This window comes from Taudactylus pleione, unplaced genomic scaffold (assembly GCF_031769625.1).
Source record: "Taudactylus pleione unplaced genomic scaffold, aTauple2 ptg000093l, whole genome shotgun sequence".
NCBI classification, from domain to species: Eukaryota; Metazoa; Chordata; class Amphibia; order Anura; family Myobatrachidae; genus Taudactylus; species Taudactylus pleione.
Genome location: NW_028284495.1, coordinates 22,524,775 through 22,531,201, shown reverse-complemented (window position 1 = coordinate 22,531,201; position 6,427 = coordinate 22,524,775).

Sequence of the window (6,427 nt, the reverse complement as noted above, 5' to 3'; positions counted from 1 at the left end):
AATCAGAGCCCTCCTCCCTGAAAATGGAGCGGCCTTATGGACGCTCGCATAGCTGTAGAAATTAAGTTATTGGGCCATTCATCAAACAGGTAAAGCAGCAGATTTTACAGATATCTCCTGCTTACCTTTCTCTCGCGGAATGGCCCGCTGTCCTCATACACTAGTATCACAGATATATCCTGCTTACCTTTCTCTCGCAGAATGGCCCGCTGTCCCCATACACTAGTGTCACAGATATCTCCTGCTTACCTTTCTCTCGCGGAATGGCCCGCTGTCCCCATACACTAGTATCACAGATATCTCCTGCTTATCTTTCTCTCCTGGAATGGCACGCTGTCCTCATACACTAGTATCACAGATATCTCCTGCTTACCTTTCTCTCCCGGAATGGCCCGCTGTCCTCATACACTAGTATCATAGATATCTCCTGCTTACCTTCCTCTCTTGGAATGGCCCGCTGTCCCCATACACTAGTATCACAGATATATCCTGCTTACCATTCTCTTGCGGAATGGCCCGCTGTCCCCATACACTAGTATCACAGACATGTCCTGCTTACATTTCTCTTGCGGAATGGCCCGCTGTCCCCATACACTTGTATCACAGATATCTACTGCTTACCTTTCTCTCATGGAATGGCCCGCTGTCCCCATACACTAGTATCACAGATATCTCCTGCTTACCTTTCTCTCGTGGAATGGCCAGCTGTCCCCATACACTAGTATCACAGATATCTCCTGCTTACCTTTCTCTCGCGCAATGGCCCGCGGTCCCCATACACTAATATCACAGATATCTCCTGCTTACCTTTCTCTCGCGGAATGGCCCGCTGTCCCCATACACTAGTATCACAGATATCTCCTGCTTACCTTTCTCTCGCGGAATGGCCCGCTGTCCCCATACACTAGTATCACAGATATATCCTGCTTACCATTCTCTCGCGGAATGGCCCGCTGTCCCCATACACTAGTATCACAGATATCTCCTGCTTACCTTTCTCTTGCGGAATGGCCCGCTGTCCCCATACACTAGTATGGGGACAGAATTCTTCTAGCTCTGAAAATACTATATTTTTGGAGCTTGATTGCGGGAGCATTCGCCATCTTCAGATGAAGCTTGAACCACCCCAACGGGGCAGCACTACATTTTTCCAGGTATTTATGTTGCAAGTTTGAGTTGGATACCCCTTTTAGTTTTGTGTTGTTAGCACCCATAAGGCGGAATCTACCCGCAATGCATATTTTGTGTCGTTGGTGCTTTGCTGGGCTGCGATGACTATTGGCCGTCCTTTCTTGCCTCCATACAGTCTTTTAATTGTGATCTTTTCAATAAATAGCTAACCTTTTCTAATGCCATTCCTGTGTCTGTGTCATTATTTTAGTTAAGTTTAAAGTTATTGGGACCTATTAAACAAAACACGTTAGCCTTTAGGAGGTTTAAGAAAATGATTGCTTGCTCAAGCCAAGTTTGTTCGCTGGAAATTTAGACTGCTCTGGGACACTGTTCCAATATTTTCATACATCTATTACAATTACCTTTTTATTTTTATAAATGCCCTTGATGCTTATTCCCTTCATCAATCTGTCATTATTGTTAATTTGTTTAGAATTCAATTTGCAGTGACTAGGGGTGTTGAAAACAGTAGAAATCATATTCCCCTGTGTAGGCCACTTTTATCCAAGTACACTGCCATTCTCTTGTGGCGATACTGTACTTAACCATTCAATGTCTTGGTTAAAATGATTACTCGAGATATGTACCAACATAATATGACATTCCACAATAAAGTAAATGAATATTCAATATGTAATGTTATCGATTGCTTACACATGAGTGATGACACATCTCTTACTCACAATGCAAGACAATTGCAATGTATAAATATATTAAGTACATTAAATGGATTTGGAAAGTTTTCAAAATTCAACTAATGAAAGACAGGCCAAAAAAATGTATTGTAATTTTAATCAAAATGTATATCTGTATATTTTACACCAGCAATTTAGTATAGTGTTTGGGTCATACTTGTGGAAAATGGGCAGGATGTGTGATTGTTGTGGCTCTTCAAGGAGTGCAGGAGAGCTCTCTGAAATGTAGTCCCCAAGGACATTCAAGGAGAGTGGGCAAGTATGCCAAGTATGCCATTAACCAAATACTGACTATACCAGGGAAGGACTTTCATTTGGCCCCAGTATTTCCTATGCGCGTGCGCATGGAAATACGGCATAGCCAGACTGGAGGCGACGCTACTTGGCCAAACCTTCAGTCCAGCCCTGCCTTGGGTGTACAGTACCAGGCTCAGGGCTTGATTCAGGGATTTACGCATAGCCGATTTTTATGCAGATGGAATGATTTGTGGCTAATGCGCATGCATGAAAGGCTTGGGTGTGGCCCCTGTATAGATGTGTCCCTCTGTATCTGAGAGGTGAGTACATTTAACTGCAATGTAATGGTGTGCTGGGCATATATGCTAGTGTAGGGACCTGCAGAAAAATGGGGTCCCTTGATGCTGGGCTGCAGGCTTATATTCTTTGATCAAATCATGACAAAATCCCCTTGGTTTTATTTGCTGCACACACATAGTTTTGCAGTATATTATTGTTAGCGCCGATAGCAAAAGTTTTGCTGTTTTGTATACATTTATGGCATTAATATTGCCACGCTGCTGGTACCATGTATGATATGGGTAAATCCGAGTGCGGGCTTATTTTTTTTCTGTTTCCTTATTGCTACTTAACCACTTTTCCTTTTTGTTCTATTGCATTACGTTACCAGTAGTCTAAATAGAATGAACAAGTGGTATCTGTATGTACATAGCTACTATTTGACCCCAATAGTTAACATACTAACTTGATGTGAGCGCTGGATCAATTCATCATTGCCCGTCGTGGAGACAGCTGATCTGAAAATCAGCTGTCTCCCCGAAGCACTTTTGGGGCAGTGACCCTAGTGAGTAATACGTGACCTACAGGTCACACATGCACACAAAAGCTCCAGTGTCCAGCGGAAGGAGCCAGACCAGGGAGGCAGGGGCATCTCAAGAGAGGAGGAGGCCTGTGTGCACTCCTCATGCGGGGCCCCCTCCTCTCTGCCCGGTGGCCTGCAGCTGACTGACGCGGCTAGCCAGCCACCGGAGCCGTAGTAGACTCCGGGCACTAGAGTGTGCCCGGAGTCTACTGAGCATGATCAGAACACCGGGAAAATGGCCGCGACGGCCATTTTCCGGTATTCTGAGCAGCCCAGACACCCGCTGTGGGACCACGGACAGGTACGTTTTAAATAATATGGGTGCAGTGTGTGCGGTGCGGGGCCCCCCTGGACCCGGGGGCTCATGTGCCCCGCACACACTGCACCCATTATAGATACGCCACTGCGGGGAGGAGGGATCAAAAAGGATTCCTCTTTGCAACCCGGGACTTCTTCCCATAGGGAAGGAGTGGGTTACGAGTAACTATCCGCTATAAGCCATCCACGGAAACACAATTGAATCTTCCACTAAGTAACAGGTTCCTCTTTCATTTTAGGTACATAGGGATCTTTATAGTAAATTAAAAAAAGGCTTTTCTCTAGCATTTTAGCTGGAGAAATCCTAAAATATTGTTGCTCTATATTTAGTATAGAGAACAGTATGGAGAAGTCACTGATTTCCCTGACATTTTGTCTATGCACAGTCCTGCAGCCCACATAGATTTCAATGGGGGCTGCACAAAAACAATATTATATAGTCGAGAAAATGGAAACTTCTCTCAAAAACATAAACCCACTGCTGGATGGCATTATGTCTGCCGCCACTGGAGAAATGTAGGGAAGAGACAGCTCTCTTCCCGCTTCCTTCCAGAGTGCAGTGCTTCTACGGGTCTCGCGGACCTATAATGAGCATGTGCCTGCGCATTGTGCTAAAAAGTATTTGCTGCGATTGTGCTAAAAAGTATATATGCTGCCATCTTTTGCATTTACAAAAAACGACAATCGCAGTTTTCTCCTCGCTGAGGGGTTGATTTACTATAGCTTCTAAAAAAATAAAAAAGTGGTGGTGTTGCCCATAACAACCAATCAGATTATAGGTATAATTTCTCAATTATATCCCAGAATCTGATTGGTTGCTATAGGAAACACCACCAATTTAAATTTTTAGAAGCTTTAGTAAATATACCCCTATACAGGTCTTTTTTGCATGGGCTGTCATCGCAGGCAGTTTACTATAAATGCGGCAAAAACCAATAAAAGTTTCAGCTATACAACTATAGTATATAGCTGATTTTACTAACTCAGAAATATGGTTATATAGGGCCTATGAGCCCTTATACTTTCAAACCAGTAATTAGATATTAACATTAGGGATATCTGAACCTTTTCTGGTTGCCATAATCATATAAATCAGCCAGTTCAAGTTATACGTGATTAAAAGCTGACAAGGTAAAATACAAAATCCTCATCTTATATAATTGTTACAATTTCTAGCTTCTACATAGTCTAACTTGTGTAAAATCTCTCTGTGCATGCTTAGAAAGTGATAGAATATATATGTAGAACTGCAGAGTGGCTCCAATCTGATACTTGTGCCTTTTTCCTTCCAGCGAAGGGGTATGGGGGCATGGAGGCGATGTTTTCACGCAACACTTACGGGGGTATGTAGGTACATCCTTTAGAATGAACCCTAGTACTTCAGCACATTACTTGTTTCTTCTGGGTGGGTGGCATGTTTCCCCTAGGAAATTCATCCCTATGCTGAACATGCTAGGGCTTGTAGACAACATGGCATGGGGACCCCACACTGCAAGTTTCCCTGTTCTAGCTTCCCCAGCACAGCCTGCCATAGACCAGTGCTAGTAGTGAGTTTTCAGGAGGACTCCATTCTTTGCAGCTTCCAGCTTAGGCCATGAGCATGGTTCTGTGGGGGTTGTGGGGCACGCCTTTTTAAAGACAGACAACAAACAAATAACAAATGTAAATGGACAGTAAGACACATTGAGATGACTATGAGGGGTATTCAATATGAAAGGTTAACTTTATTACATTTAACCTTAACGGAGCCCAGTCAGCTGAAGCCTCCCACAGCCTGACCGTGTGCTGGACACTTCAGAGGCTAGGGCCCTGGCCTCGTCCTTCCCGGAAAATGAGGGTAACACGCCTTGTTTCCAGAAACAGTGACCATTCATGCCCCCACTCAGCCCCCCAAATCGCAGCAGCATGTCAATCATGCTGCGGCCTGGGGGGGTGTGTCTGCGAGCGAAATCGCAGAACCCAATCTGCACATGCGCAGAACGGGTCCTGTGCAGACGCAGACCCCTAGTCACAGAGATGTACATTCCTCATCGGATGAACATACATCTTTGAGATCCTTACTATTATACCTTGTGATCCATGATCTGTATATAGAAGATGAATATATAATTTTTTGTGTCATAATGTACTCTTATCTTATATATAAAATTCATTGATCTGTTTGTTTGTTTGTCCAGTTATGCATTCAGACACTCCTGCACTGATTGGGGTAAAACCAATGTGACGTGGTCCAGCTGGATCCTGGCCAGGTTTTAGGGAGGTTAGGGTCCAGGTCGGACCTCCCGTTGGTGAACGCTGAGCACAACAGATGAGCGGTTTGGATTTTAGGAAATCAGAACTTCTAGACCCTGATCTTCCCGCTGGGTTCAGATCCGAAAACGAGCCAAAATATGAGATCCTGGAGTCTGATATCTGTGTTTTGGTTCAGGAAGCTCCCACTGTCAGATCCAATCAGTGGGCGCTACCATGGTAACACGACGCTGGTTGGCTGAGAATTGCTGTTTCACAGCAACCAGCAGCCTATTACCGTGGTTATAGCCACTGATTGGATCTATCTGACAGAGGCGGAGTGCTGTCACTGCCCCGCCCGCTGGCCCCAACATCCATGGCGGGCTGCACCCCAGGGGAGACGGGAGCGAGCGCCAGCCAGGATGTGTATCCACCCGAGGAGAGTCTGCCAGTTCCTGAGGTGGGAGAGCAGGAGGCAGGCTGATAGGAGATGCCAGGGATCCTGGCATTAGGGGGGTTCTGTCCCCCCCACCATGTGCTCCCCTCCCCCATCCTTTGCCCTTTGAGCATCTCCCATAACCTGTGCTCCCGAGTGTCCCCACTTACTCTATGCCCCCACGGACATCCGCCCCAACCCTGTGCCCCCTTGAACACCCCCCAACCCTGTGCCTCCGTGAACACCCTCCCAGGCCTGTGCCCCCTGACTTTCCTCCTCCACCCTAAGCTCTCATCCCCATCTCCCCAACCTTGTACCCCCTGTGCCTCCATCCCCCCATAGAGCCCCTGGTGTCAGAGATCCCCTGCTATGCCCATCTGATTGCACTGTGCTGTGATGACTACTATATAACTCTGTGAGTATGTGCTGGTGCAGTGCAGGGAAAGGTAGGAGGAATGATGATGAGGAATGAGGAGG